General features: G+C 36.8%; 1 protein-coding gene across 1 annotated transcript in view; it reads right to left on the minus strand.

Moving 5' to 3' along the window:
* Window positions 1-16534, minus strand: part of LOC140229940 (pleckstrin homology-like domain family B member 1) — a 204233-nt gene that overhangs the window by 174576 nt on the left and 13123 nt on the right. The window contains exon 2 of the mRNA XM_072310141.1: window positions 738-817. The gene's annotated coding sequence lies outside the window, so the exon portion shown is untranslated. The remainder of the gene's footprint in view (window positions 1-737; window positions 818-16534) is intronic.

Raw genomic sequence — 16534 nt, forward strand, 5'->3', positions numbered from 1 at the left:
GAACGATTTAAAGGAAAATATAAAAAAGATGTTGAGATGTTGTGAAGATAAAGAAGATGTTAAAGATGTTGTAGTCTTACTAGTCTCTTGTTTACTTGTACGCATTTTCAATATATTCTTTCTTCTCTTGAACATGACTTCAAGAAGATATTCAATATAGTCCTGCAGTGGTAGTAATCATAAAGCAATTATAATTTTGTAAGAGAACGGGGCCTTAGTTGGTGAAGTCCTGACCCCCCCCCCAAAAAAAAAAAAAAAAAAATGATGTTTTCAGGTTAAAAGATCCCAACCCCCTTCATAAAAAGGGGGATGGGAAGTGAAGGGGTAAAGATAAACATACACTTATAGTTTCTCCTTTCCCTCTCAAAAAGAAAAACAACTCTCTCTATATTCTTTCTCATCAGGATTTCATTCATTTGTAATAAGAAAAAACAAAACAAAACAAAGAATAGACATGGACACACACTAACACACACACACACATTTATTCTCTCTCTCTTGCCTCAGCTCTGTGTGCTCTTTTTTCTTTCTTTAACTGCAGAAAAAACAACAACACCAACAACGAATAGCACGTTGATATATCAAGCAATTCTACAAAATACCTCCATCTATGTGCAAATTATGCATCATTATAACAGTACAGAATGTAACAAAACACTCATGCATTCCAAAACACAAAACTTAAAAAAAAAACAAACAAACAAATAACAACAGAGGTATAAGAATCAAAAACTTACCTTGGGATGAACCTTTCATTACATCATTCCAACTTCTGCATCAAATGCTAACCAGTCTGGAGCAATCAAAGCTAATTGATCTATAGAAGATGGGAAGAGGGTGAATGAAAAAAGAAAATAAAAAGATCTGACTCCACCATGAAATCAATGTTTGCCTTCATTTTATTAGACCAAATATTCAAAATTTTCAGTCAATGAAAGTACCCACACATGAATGTGATGCTAATTATAAGCATTCTTGACTGATAATTCTACAGCACTTATAAACATGCCTTAGAATAGAAAGGAAAAGTAATGAAAGCAGCAACATACTTTGCACTTTTTTTTTATTTAGAGCATAAATTAACAAAAGAATGATTGAATGAACAGGCAAGACTTATAACAGAAAGTGAAAGTAATGAATGCAGCAACATACTTTACATGTACAATCTTTTAATATAGAGTATAAGAATTGACAAAAAACATGATTTAATGAAGAGGCAAGACATTGCAAGCTGCGAATACCACCTACCCGAAACATTTACTAGCATGGCCTATCCCACTGATTATGAGAAGCAGGTGCGTTGGGTGATAACTTTACGGAGACATTCCAAATCTTAAGGCCCAGTTACACGACAGCGTACAGGGCTACTGTGTGTGTACGTTTTTGGTAATTTGGGATGTACATTGGTGCATTTAAAGGACACGTTCACCTTCATAAACATAAAGATTGAGAGAATGCAGCAATATTAGTAGAACACATCAGTGAAAGTTTGAGGAAAATTGGACAATCGATGCAAAAGTTATGAATTTTTTTAATTTTTGCGTTGGAACCGCTGGATGAGGAGACTACTAAGGCTTGTGATGTCATATGAGTACAACAGTATAAAGAAAATTTAAAGAAAATTCAACATATTTTCACTTTTTTCGCATAATAAAAGAGCACTTGACTTGCCTCTTTCTAAAGGCAATGGGAATAATATTACCCATAACATATGTCAGTAACGAGTCAAGGGAATGTGTACTTTTTTCAAAAGATGAAATTTTGTGAAATTCTCTTTATATTTTCCTTATATTGTTGTACGCATGTGACATCAAACACTGCAGTAGTCTTCTCATCCAGCAGTGACTGCACAAAAACTTTAAGAATTCATAACTTTTGAACGGATTGTCCGATTTTCCTCAAACTTTCAATGATGCATTCTACTAATATTGCTACATTCTCTCAATCCTTATGTTAATGAAAGTGAACTTGTCCTTTAAGGAGTCATTCATTTGTAACAGGTTTGGCATACATTGTACTCAAAGGCAGTTTGTTGAGGTTTACAGAAGGATGTTGTTCCCTCCCAATTTTGAGCATGCAAGAATGCCCTGATCAATGTATGTTGACCATTCACTGTGTGAATGAGATTTTGTAAATTAGGAGTAAACTTACTCTTCTTCATTACTATGGTGCTAGTTATACAATAAACAATCATTTATTACATATTAGGTATTTGTCCTATACATCTGGACTTTGTTGAAAAGAAAAATAGGTTTTGGCTAGGCGCATCTGAGAATATCTGTTCTCTGCATCTCCAAACTACATCCCAAACTACATCCCAAGAACTAAATCCCAAAATTGATTGGGGGAAAGTTGTTTGTGGCTGATTGGGTACACACCCCCTGGTTAGATATTAAACAAAATTTTGAGCTGAAATTGGAACAAAGAAAAAAGAGAAGGCTTTAGACGAACTGATCTGCCTTGGTATGAAAGCGCTGTAAGAGAATGTTTTCCACAGAAACTGTCACCTCACGCTTTGACAAGCCCTCTTCATCTAATGAGGCGATATGGCTAATGTGTCTTTATCTTTAGAAGACAGGAGAAAAAAAAATGTTACAAGGACGTGATTTGATTGAATTGCCAGATCTGCCACATACGCGGCAACATTAAAATCGTGCGGAGGAGAGAGGAGAGGTGATTGGTCGCAAAATGAAACACCGCGCTGGAGAAAGAGACGTGTAATGTATTTCAATAACGGAGATAATGATCCCATTGGTGTGAGTGAGGAGACCTCCCGATCACCGTAAACAGCTCCTGATTACCCCAACACTCCACTTACAACTTCAATTTCACTTCCATCAAAATCTCAGACTTTCAGAGAAGAATGTGGGGGGGGGGGGGGGCTGGTGGTCGAGGTTGAAATTGCTGGTTGATCTTAAAGAGAGATATCAGGTGCCACGTCACAGTGTGTAATGCAGAGACAAATTCAATTATTGGCGCAAGTAGACGGCGGTGGCATATGGCGGGAGTTGAGTCACGAATTATGATTTAATTTTGCTTTTTTTGAGTCCTCGGGTAGAGGCAACAAGGTCAGGGATCGAGGTGCTAATGAGGTAAAGCACGTTCCAAGTCTGTTTCTCTTGCAAGTTTTCATTACTGGCATAAATTTGCTGCAAACCTGGTCTTTTATGGGGATTAACACACTTTTAGATGTCCTTTTGCACAGCAACACTGTTGTCATGGAAACACATTCATCTTGTCTGAACAACAGCTTAGATCTAAGCACTCCCTTCCTCTCCAAGAAAATCTTACTTACAACTTGAATTTCTATTACTATCTTTACTGTTATAAAAGCATCGATTTCTTGCAAATGTGGAATATTGCTCATTGTGATAATCACTGCAAATCTTGCTATGAACACAACTATTGCATCTGGATAACACAAGAGACATTTTTGCAAAATATTAAACTGACAAACTAAATTTATATTCCATTACAATTTCATTTCATCCATGAAATATAATGAGATGGAAAAGGAAAGTACTGTATGAAAGTTTCCATTTTCACAGTATTCATCACAAAAGATGTCTTAGTGACAAATCATATCAATTCAATTCAATTCAATTCAATTCAATTCAATTCAATGTTTCATTTCATTTTTCGACAAGAACATATAAACATCACTTCTTCTTTTTTGGTAACAGAAAATAAGGTGCGTAAAACTATATGTAGGATGAAAAGAATATACAATGATTGTAGCACCTTGCAATAATTACACATTATCATAAAACTCAAGTGATTTGAAGTAAGTACCGGTAAACATTGTGGATAATTCGAAAAATGGAGGGACCCACTAAAAAGACAAAGCTTGTAGAATGTGGGCCTCTCAGAAGAACACTCTCAGTTGACAAAAATAAAGCAAAATTCCATCATGTTATCACACCTTTACCTGAAAATTAAGATTGTGCTTGGACCTACAAGCACAAGAAATAATGAATTGACCGACAGCTGAGTAATAATTGGTAACTTCGATCACTGACACACAAATGAACTTCCACCTCTACTCGATGATTCATATGAATTTCATACCCTTGATGAAAGACTATTGCGGCAACAGTTTTCAAACAGACTTCTATTACAAGCCGTCTGAGACTGACAAGGCACAAATTTCTTCTTTTTCTTATCTGCTAATTTCTCGCCCCCAAGACCAGTGGGCAACCCTGAGTTTTCTCTCAATTTCAGAATTTAATCAAGACCGTAATCACGTCTGGTAGAGTAGATAGTTTTCAATGAATCATTCTTTTCCTTGCTATTACATAGCACACTATGGGGTTTTGGTAATCCTCCCCCCCCCCCCAATAAAAAAAAAAAAAAAAAAAAAAAAAAAATTAAACTGAATGGCCAAGGATTTTGTTTGAGAATCAATGTACTCTTGCTAATTCTATCACGTCTCAAATCTAGTCAGCTTCGCTATTAAATGCAGGTTCTTTTTTATTTTCCTTGTCTGCAATCGTTAATAAAAACTAGGTCACTGTCATGATAAATCAAGTTAAACCCATACCCCCTCCAACCTTGCAATGCAATATCTTAAGCCTCTGCATGTCATCATTTTTCTACTTTCTAAACTGGTCATTATTTGTTTTATGTTTAACTACACCTGTGTAAAGTATGAGTGAATATTTATACATTCATTTAAATTGCTGGGACAGATAGATGGATGGATAGATTGATAGAACATAGATATGATGGAAATTAACAATACCCCACAGGTTAATTCCTAAATTATTGAGAAAACAATAACACAATCAACTATTTCACAATTTTAAAGGGTCTTATACTCCAGAATATGAACACATTTCTGGCACTTTTCAAGACTTGTACAAACCCTCCTTGCATTTGTCTGTGAATGTCTGTGTGTGTGTTTTAGAACATTATTGGTACATATTCTGTTCAAAGTGTTTACTCATATAAATTGTGGAAAAAAATGAGATTTTTTGTATCATTTCTTTGTTGTTGCAGTTTTCCTTAAACACTTCATTTAAGCATCACAACCATTACTGTATAGCTCTCACACCCTGTTGACCTTCTACCAATGTGGTAGGTACCCCTCGGTAAACCCCAAATCAATTTCCCCACTGGTAATACACTGTTCTTAACCTACTGATTGCTTGTCATATCAAATATGACAGCACTATACCTAGTCTACTTTCAAGACTCTTGGTGATAGTATGGGCACAATTTCCTTTACATATTTAAAGGGAAGATAAACCCAAAGAGCAATGTGGATTGAGTGAAAGCAGCAACATTAGTAGAACACGTCAGTGAAAGTTTGAGAAAAATCGGACAATCGATGCAAAAGTTATGAATTTTTAAAGTTTTGGTGTTGGAACCGCTGGATGAGGAGACTACTAGAGGATATGACGTATGAGTGGACAACAATACAAAGAAAATATAAAGGATATTCAACAAAAATTCCCTTTTCTAGAATTATGAAAGAGCAGTGGACCAACCGCTTTCAGAAAGCAGGGGGAATAATTGCTACCCTTAACATATGTCAATAGCAAGTTGATGGAATTTGTAATTTTCATGAAAAATGGATTTTTGTAGTATTTTCTTTATATTTTCTTGATATTGTAGTCCACTCATACATCATAACCTCTAGTAGTCTCCTCATCCAGCGGTTCCAACACCAAAACTTTAAAGATTCATAACTTTTGCATCGATTGTTTGATTTTCTTCAAACTTTCACTGATGTGTTCTACTAATGTTGCTGCTTTCACTCAATCCATATTGCTCTTGGGGTTTATCTTCCCTTTAATGTCTGGTGAAAGGAGAGTAAATTTCTTTTTCTGCATCTTCTGAATCTTTTGCATTCTCATCACCTGTCAAATGCAAAATCATGATACCTCCCTTAGGCATGAGCAAAGACAACGAGCTCTTAGGCAAGGATATTTTTTTTTTTCTTTTCAATATTGCTTATTTAGAATTATCATTGCACAGAAATGCAATAATATCAATCGTTCTTATGTATTTAACTCTTATGAGGCAATGTCACATTAATTCTTCTATAGGAATTTGCAAAAACGTACAGCAGTTTTAGAGGGAAAGTCTGCAGGGGGGAAAAAATAACAAGTCTTCTGTTGACAGTTTGTGCCAAGTTGATTTGCATGGAAATCAAACATCAAACACATACGAGGTACACACGCCTACGTGATTTCTGTGTTTAACCCTGATTGGACAACATGCCGAAAATGTCATTGACATTGTAAATAAGTGAAGTTGCCACTGGAACAGGGAGGCAGTTCAAACAGGTATTGATGGCAAGCCCACTTCAGGTCAGATTCCACCAGGCTTTTTTCCCCAAGCACTACAACTTTTCCAAGTACAGAGGGCGCTATTCCAATATCTGCACCTCAGCCTTCCATGCAGACCTGGGGATATCCCAACGTAATAAAAGATACTCATCACCTGAACTAGACCGAGCTTCTTGAAATTCTACTCATAAAGGACACTAAAATTTTGAGATTTCATAAAATTCAAGTACTGCATCATCTCAGCCATTAGTAGGCCTTTACTCTAATTTCAACTGTTTGCAACAACCAAGGAAGTATGCTGAACTCTGACAGAGCTCTACACTACTGCGCGCATTCATTGAAAGGAAAATACGAGTTAGATGTGTGGCGCCATCTCTTGGCAAATGTCAGGACAATATTTGTTTTGATTTTTTTTCCCCCTCATCTTATCTCAAATTTGCTGCCATCTTACTCTAAACAAATACCACCAAAAGAGAAAAACAACAACAAAAGAAAAGGAGAGACCTTTGTCAGATGTCAAGTATATTCGCACTATGATATTGTTGGTGATTTTTTTTTTTTTGCCTTCATGTCACAAAGAGTACTAGTATTACATCAAAGTCATAATCTGATTAGCATTTACAAACTTGTATTTACAAGTAATTTGCCCAAATGATTTATTCCAAGGCACAAGGCTGATGAAGAAGGGACATAATATTCAAATAATAACATGTCTAATGTTTTCTTTCTGAAATTCTGATGTTTATTTTTTTTTTCCATGCCATGTTAAGTTGGCCTTAGCAGAGCAAATCGACCAACAAGGATGCGTGAAGCTTCATAAAAATCTGACCTTCATGGACTTTCAAACTTCCTCATATTTTCAAGAAACCGTGGAATTTGGAGCAATCATATCCTCCCCTTTAGAGAGGTGACAATTTATCACCTGACAGATAATCACTTGCACAACTCCACTGAATTTCTCTTTTTGACATGAAATCAACATGGATGAGTTGAATTCACATCTAATTATAGTAGTCATGTAATTAACTTGCTGTGACAAATGTGAGGTGGTAAGAGGTTGTAGCCATTGAACAAAAAATGTTTCTGTTGGTGCACAACCCAACGGGAAGCTGAGAGGGGATGACAACACAGCTCTGCCAATTTCCATATTAAATGCTTGCTACCAGTATTGCTATTCAGAGAAAACATGTAGAGTTTGAAATATAAATGTGATACCCATACCATGCAGTGTACTGTAAAACCACAGACATTGCAACAAGAAACTTTTGCGAATTGGAGTCAATGGCCTTTTTCGCTGCATGAAACTTTTGCAAACTGCCACCAGCATTCAATGTGCTGTGTAGACAGTATATTTTCACCTTGTATACTTTGTATTATGCATTGCCTTTTAGTCAATAGAAAAACAACAACTGAACTGAACTGAATTGAATTGACAAACAGTTCGTCGCCGGTCACACAAACCGACGAATCACTCGATTTTGGGTCAAACTTTCGATTTTGAGATTTTCAATCATTTCGATACTAGATATTCCATACTACATATTCTGAAATTCTCAGTAATTTGGTGTAATTTTTACGTAGTTATCACTTTTGTAGAAGTATTATAATTCCATTTGTGAAAATTATTTGTTTTCCCCATAGACGTGTGTGTTAAAACAATCAGGCGATTCGACGGTTCCGTGACCGCGCGTACTAGTACACGCGGTCACCGAACCGACGAATCAGTGCGGATTGACTTGCGTGTAATTTTTGAGATTCAACAGTTCATTGACCGCGTGCACAGTGCGCGTACTATGTAATACATGCGTTGACAATGACAACGCTCAATGTACATGTACATATGGACACCATTGGAAAATGACAACGTTCTTTGCAGACCGAAAATACATGCATGCAGCTCTTTGACGATTTTCCGCTTATTTGTTAACAATACGATTCGATAAAAACGTCACAAGTTAGAGGAAGAATTAAAGTCTGATGTACTACAAAAATAATTGGAAATTATAGACATGAAAGTGTAGCAACCATAAGTCAAAAATGGGTTAATTTCAAACGCGATTTTCTCGAATTGTCATTCTTATGCAAACCTGAGGGATTCGTCGGTTCGTGTGACCGGCGACGAGTTATGCGTTCTTGCTTTTTTCGCAAATCTTGGCTCCTCGTGAAATTTGCTGAAATTTCATGGACGTGATAATGTTTTGTTTTACAGTAAACCTTACAAAACAGTCACAATGCCCCATTGCGAGATTAACTCTTTATGTGCCATGATGTACACCCCCTGTGTGCCACATTATTCTGAGATGCCACATAGTCATGCCTTGCAAAAACATTGTTTTTAAAATCAATGTAACTTTTATAGATTTTTGTCACCACAGACATGTAAGGAGCAAAGTTGTAGAGAAAATACCAAGCTTTACTTTGATGTAAATTGTATTACACATCTATGATTGCTTTTCTTTCAAATGACCAGTAGCTACATTATTGTAGAGGCATAACTATTCCACACCAAACAGTGACAAAAACTTAGAATTTACTCGCAAATCCAATAGGGAACACCTCTTGATAGTCAATCACCACATAAAATGCAAGCTATGTGTGACAGGAATAGAATCGTGAGAAACGCTTTAATCGTACTGAGGCATTTGGCGATTTATTGATCGGTGTGGGCAGATTTGTGGGTTTGAGCGGAATATGCGAAGTCGGCACGCCATCAACTGAGTCTGGCATGAGAACGTGGCACATAAAGAGTTAACCATCAGTCTACTGATCCCCAAGTTCTACAATTTGTAGGTTACATACATTTTTTTTTTTGTTTTGAGACAGAAGACTACAAAGTGTTAATCACCAGTTTAAAGATTTTGTTTTCCAGTCTATACTCTGTGATAGGACTTGGAGACATTTGGTTCAAAAGTGGTGAGCATTAAAGATTCACATGGTATCCTAGCAATGAACACAATTATTGGATGATCATGAGTTAAAAAGTAAGCACATCATTTCAAAGAGTTAATGATTTTCAGAGTACTTCTCACCTACTGAACCAGCAAGTGAAAATTGATGGTCAGAATCATTCATTAATTTTTCATGTCATGCAAGTTTGTTAATCATTCACTGTGAAATGAGCAAAACACCTCTCAGATTAAAGACTGACAATCCTTAACCCTTTCTGTGTAAGGGACTTTGTACAGTGTGTAGAATGCTATGGAGGTTTCTGTGTGTCAATCAGCACTCAAAGCATACAAAGGGTTAATGTGTTCAAACATTGCCTGAGAGCCACTGATGTTTTACATTTTCTCTTTGTTTCAAAAGTAGAATGCAAATGCCATGTTAACCCTTCTCTGTACCAGGGACTTTGGACAGTGTGTACAATGCTATGGAGTTCTCTGTGACAGTCAGCACTCAAAGCATACAAAGGTTGAAAGTGGTGATACTCATATTTATTGATGTTTTGTAATACAACTTCATTTCTTATACATCCTACAATAAATGAGATTATGAAGATACACAAACACAATCTCATTTGAAAAGATAGATTGTATTAATTCAGCAGATTATAATGGGAAAATTGTAAAACACCATACATAAAGAATACAACATACAACAATAAGGACATCAAATCAATAAACTTTGGAAAATAATAAGTCCAAGATCATATAGTAAATCTTACCCTTGATGTGCTGTTGGCAAAGCACACATTCAAAGGCTTGCTTCACTCATCTTACATGAAATGATCAAAGTCCAGTGTATGGTCACTATCACACAACATAAGTGGCAATTACAAGAGTATGATATAATGAGCTTTGGCAAGAAAACTAAAGTGTAAAAATGTATTGTATCAATGAATAAATATAAATTAAGTCAATTGATTCATACTTTCATACATTCAATCATCAACCTTATTAGCACTGTCAGGAGAACAACATTCAGTTAATTCCAACTATTATCACAGTACCAAATCTTATTTAATCAAACAAAATAGAACAAATGGTGAAGAATAATATCATTTTCATATATATTGAAAATGACAATAAAGCCTCTACAGCACACATCACAATGAATACATCACAATGAATATATCAAAGTCCATATGCACAGTTTTGAAGGCGGCAGAATATAGAAAAAAAGAAAAAATAGACGCAAGGGAAACTAATTTGGAGAGATACATTTAAGGTGATATGAAAAGTGACAAAAATTTGATAAACTGCATAAGATCTACTCCATTCACAAATTAAAGCAATATGTTTTCAAAAGACTTTTGATACTGCTACTGTATCACCCAGCTTGAAATGCTTAAAGGGGAAGGCTAGTAACTGATCAGTGGGAATCAGTGGAAATGCTGGGAGATGATTGTTCCAATCCTTATGGGATTCATTCAAGAGTTCATTGTATATCTATTGTTGTGTGAAAATGATTTGCTTCAGAACGGTCTCATATTCAAGTAATGTGCAGATTAATGCTCCGTCACTGACCAGGGACGCTAACCTGGAAGCATTAAACTGCACGTTACTTGAATATGAGACCATTCTGAAGCAAATAATTTTCACACAACAATAGATACCGGTATACAATGAACTCTTGAATGAATCCCATAAGGATTGGAACAATCATCTCCCAGCATTTCCACTGATTCCCACTGATCAGTTACTAGCCTTCCTCTTTAACTCTATTTCATAACACTGTGAATGCCAGTTGCAAGATGTTGTTGTTTTCTCCTCTGTTTTCTCTCAGGGAAATAGAGCCATCTTACACAGCAAGCATCCATCCTTAGCTTTAAAAAATGAAACCTTAACTCTTTCAGCACCACCATTATTATAAGAATGCTAATGGCAATACACATAAATTAGTAGCCTAGGGTGATGACAGGGTTAATAAGGCTTCTATTCCTTCCATTCATTAAACAAGACTTACGGTCCACTGCACTCTTGGACTCTAGACCCCATCAGAGGTGGGCCTGTTCACACTCTCTGGACTTCTATCAAATTCAGCATTATTCACACTACATCACATGTACAATTTTGTACTTTTTTTGATGTGTGGATGAGCAAGTGTGAATGCAACTCTTGAAATTATATTTGTCCAGTGAGGTGTAATATTCACGCCATTCGGTTTGATGACACAGCTGAGTGATATGATGATCTACAAGAAGACAAAATATTGGGTCAGTTGATATGAGAAAAGGATTAACGGTCATTGCATCCAGTATACTTCTGATCCATATGGATTTAAGTATTGAACTATTCACTCATTAAATCCTTAACTACAGTTATCTATAATTTGGCAAAATGATAGATTCATCCTTATTTCCTTCCATTGCTGAGTAGGATGAAATAACGAATCAAATATAATATCCCCCCCTAGGATAACTAGAACTTGTAACTAACATAGACACACATGCACATACCTGGTACACACACACAGAGACACAAACATGCATTCACATTCATACATTGCTACATGATGCTAAGTTTAAGACAGGACTAGGGATTACAGGGATTAGATAATCTCCTTTCTTTGGCAATAAGTTCCAAGACATTCTGTGCCAACTGGCTAATAAAGCACAGTAAAGGTTATACCCTCATCCAGGTATTGCCCTTCACATTAAAAATATAAAGCACAATCTAAGAGCTTCAATCTGCATCATGTATTTTCCCCCTTTAACACCTCTGAATGTTACATACTGTCCCCCTCTCTTTAATACAGCATGGTACAAGGCATAGTTCTGTCTCTCCATAATGATTCCCTTCTGCAATAAGGAAACAGAGTCCGACTTGTTACCCAGTGGAGGCTGAAAAACATCCTCTCGAAGGAAAGCTCCTCTGCCAGCTTGCTTGCATCTTGAAAATTAATTTTTGAGAGAAGCCCTCATCACAAAGACAATGTCTCAAACTCTGACCTTTGACCCTTGCTAGCCAACAGTCAGCCCAAAATCATCTCCTTGATATAAAACAATGCTCTAATGTGACACTTCATGCTCATACAGAACATTGGTAGGTATTCCTTTCACCTATGAAAATCATTCAGTCTCGAATTAACACTAACTACTATTTTGTCTAATACTCTGATGTCCCAGAACTTACACAGTGTACCTTGCACTGCCTTGTCCACCAATTGACATGGCTCTCTTGAAACTAACTGTTAATGAAATGAGATTACCCTATTCCTAATATGTCACAATGGCCTTCTTGTGGAACACTGCTACCGATATAGCTGTATTTGGACAATTCCCCCTCCCCCTGCTAAATACTGGATAGTGATAAGGTTATAATAAAAGATTACGGTTAGGGTTAGGTAGGGTGAGAGTTTGTGTTAGGGTTAGGATTAGGTTCAGGATTAGGATTAGAGTAAGAGTCAGGGGAAGGGTCCAGGGTGATTGCCCAGGGGGTAATTGCCCTAGACCCCCATTAGCATCCAAGTGAGCTTGCAAAAGAGATTGGCAAGTTGAGCTACCTGGTAGAGTATAGTTGTAAATGCCTGGTTGCATGAAGGGTTTAATCAATGAAGAAATGAAAAGTAAACTGCCCTGATGTGTTATCTCTTCAAATAACTGTCAATAAACCTTTCTGTGTTCATGGGTGCAGCAGTAAGCTCTTCTAAAGAACTTTTCCATTACCATTTAGTTATAACTTATTCCTTCAGAGCTTGAGCAAAATGGTAGTTAGACAAGCCACTCAAGTGTGATTATGCCACATGATTTAGTAAAGACCAAAGTTAATCTCTGGAAATTATGGAGATTACTAAATGTGCATCAATTGACAAGTAATTTACAGATCATTTATCCTGATTGGCTGAGAAAATGAGTCTGTGAATGTGCCGATGAGCAAATAAAGCACAGTGTGAGTAAGAAAAACAAACAAAAACAAACGAAAAAAAAACCCACTTTTGACTGTCAGTGTATAGGAGTCAAAAGTAGAATTTTTTAGAGTTAGAACACGTCATGTGACACTTAACCTTTGACCTCATAATCTAAAATCTAATCAATTCAAATCCTTGATAATCCATGTGTATCCTCTGATTTGGCAAACTTCAAACTGCTTGAGAGGTTAAATTGTTTGAAAATAGAAAGAACCATACATACAGATGAGAAACTTAAAAAAAACATAACACCCCAGCCACATCACAATGGAAAATGTAATGATATGATTTGATCTGACTAACAGAGTCAATGCTGAGGGAGGGGTGGGGGGCTTGTTTAGGTTGTTTATCTCTTATCTTTTAAACCATTACTTAAACCACAATTTGTATGCAGTGTACTTTCTGATTCTAGGGAATACAAGGTTATCTACAGCTGATGTGAACTTTTTCCAACTGATGTTCTTGTCGAGTTACATCGAACAGACAAGGAGACGGAAAGTTTGTTAGTTGGGGAAGCAAACTCACTTTAGATTACAGTATAGTCTACCCACCCAGGCAATGAATTGAAAGAATAAAAAGACATCTCTTTGGAACACTTCAACTTTTAATTCTCCTTTTCTTTTCTTTTTTTTCTCTCACTTCAGTATCCAAAGTTTGGTAACCCTCTGTATGCCATATTAATTTCCTGTCCACAAATATGTGTGCGGAATTTGTTCACATTGACATGCTGGCACAGAAAGAGTTAAATGAACCAGAATGTCCTCTCCAAATATCATTTTTGGTAACCAATTCTTCAGATCTAAGGGAAATTCACTCCACTGTAGATAAACAACGACAGGGCCTTGAGGAGAGACTATCACATCTGTGGGTCAAATTTGAGAGGGATGCACAAGACGGACTGAATCCCCCTCTGTAATTCTCTTTGAGCAGCATCTGTTGGTTTGAGAACTACTCTTTGACATAGAAATGCAGACATACCTCACTGTCTACCAAGCTGGCACAGCCTCAGAGGGATAATAACAGTACCATATTGCAACCATTTCGCGACGATGAGTTTCAGACTTGCAAAGAACTCACTTGAATTGCGTACCGTAGGTCACATCTGAAACATGTAACAACTGTATGCTTAACCCATTTAAGATATATTTAAGGTATAATCAGGGAGGTGCCTCATGGAAATGTGTGTCACAGCAAAATTACAGTGTAGCTCATTCTCAGTGGGTTAAGGTTATAGTTGTACAACTTATTCAGGCACTGCAAGTGAGTCTACTCACAGACTGCTATAACAGCAAACGATAATCCATACAACAGCAAAACATATTCCATACAAAAGCAAACAATATTCCATACAATGACAAGGTCACACACACTCACACACACACCATACATTATGTAGCTTCTTGACCAGACACAACACAACTGGATACATCTCATGAAAGAGTATGAGCATATAAATCATTTTGATAACAAAATATCAAGAGGAAACAGAGAAAAGGTTTTAGAACAGCAGTACCTAAAGTAGATGGCGAATCAATTGAGAACGTTCACACTCTTTAAAGGCAGCCAACACCTTGTGGTATAACAGTAACATGTAGCCTGGAGCACTGTCCTACTTACAAGCTACCCTGGGTATTAGAAGGTACATCGCATATATGGCATCTTGTCCAAGTCACATCTCATTGGCTGCTAAACGAGATAACCAGAGCATAGGACACGTGGGTCCTGTTCACACTGAAAAAGCAAGCTAGTCTTATCATTTCCCCAGGTTAGCCTCTTCAGTGTTAGGACTGCCAAAGCGTCCTGCTGACATCATTGACCGAGTGTTGCTGGTTTCCACCTTCACCACTGGGTTGACAGGGACAAGATGAGTAAAAACATCTCATCCGAGGAAGTATATATTTGAAAGCATTTTGGCAAGAGCCAAGCTTGGTACCTCTGTTTCAAAACTAAATGTCCTATCCAGTAGGCCTATACCACAGTGCCTCCCTGAAGGAATGTCACTTACTCATATCAGAGTCATTTTTTTTCTTTAATTAACTGCATGTGTGTGTGCATCTGTATGCGTGCATGGGTGTGTCTACCTGTCTGTGTGATGGCAGGCATCATGCAAGAAAGCCTGCTTATAACATATACCCTATTCACACCATAAAGGTTTTGTGTGAGTTCATGGCATGTAGATGAAAGGATTTGTGCCTCTTTTTATTTCACATCAGTTTCTCTCTATGCACAACTGGTAATTGCAATTGTAAATAGCTGGGGTTTTTTTTTTCACAACATGCATTACACAGCTAATCCTAGAAATGTAGTAATGCTTGCATAAGTGGCGTAACCCCAGTGTGTGAATCTTTATGAGGGTTCGAAGTAAATTATTGATTTTGCCCTGTACCCTAAAAATGTTCCCTAGAGAAACTTTCTGCCCTATTTCCTCTTTGCACAAATATAAAAAGGGTCTTCAATGTGTAACAGGAAATTATTTTTCTTGGAGTTTTCTCTGTTAGTAAGGATTGGTGCATTGATAAACTTATGGTTATTATCAGGCAAACATATAATTGTTCGGAACAAAAATATATATTGACCAGCCTTAATGAGAGACTAGACTTGGTCCAGTGCTGTCATCTGGCTATCAAATGTTATATATACACACATACAGTGAAGATTACGATGACAGGGCTCAATCTTGAGCCTTCCACCATTAGCATCAGTTATGACAGTGAACCTGAAACCATGTAGTCTATGCTTTCAGACACAAAGTGATTTACCTGGTTCAGTAAGGCACCATGCTACAGTTTCAACATAATTGATGTTTATAAAGTCATTGCTGGGATCTGTCTTTTATGGTTTGGGCCTGAATGTACTCTGAGGGCCTGTACCAAGCATCATTTACATGCCCCAAATTATTCTTCTGTCTGCTGCAACCAAGGCAAGATCAAGATGTCTAAGATTATTTATGAATTGTTACAGAATAGTGATAATATAGATAAAGACAGTATTATCTGGCAACATCAGATGATCGTCATTCATTCATGGTTAACTAAGTACGGTACTGCTCTAATTCCAGCATACAAAGGAAAAGTAAGTTCAAATTTAAAGGGGAAGGCTAGTAACTGATCAGTGGGAATCAGTGGAAATGCTGGGAGATGATTGTTCCAATCCTTATGGGATTCATTCAAGAGTTCATTGTATATCTATTGTTGTGTGAAAATGATTTGCTTCAGAATGGTCTCATATTCAAGTAATGTGCAGTTTAATGCTTCCAAGTTAGCGTCCCTGGTCAGTGACGGAGCATTAATCTGCACATTACTTGAATATGAGACCGTTCTGAAGCAAATCATTTTCACACAACAATAGATATACAATGAACTCTTGAATGACTCCCATAAGGATTGGAACAA

The sequence above is a fragment of the Diadema setosum genome, chromosome 6, assembly GCF_964275005.1.
Source record: "Diadema setosum chromosome 6, eeDiaSeto1, whole genome shotgun sequence".
Classification (NCBI taxonomy): domain Eukaryota; kingdom Metazoa; phylum Echinodermata; class Echinoidea; order Diadematoida; family Diadematidae; genus Diadema; species Diadema setosum.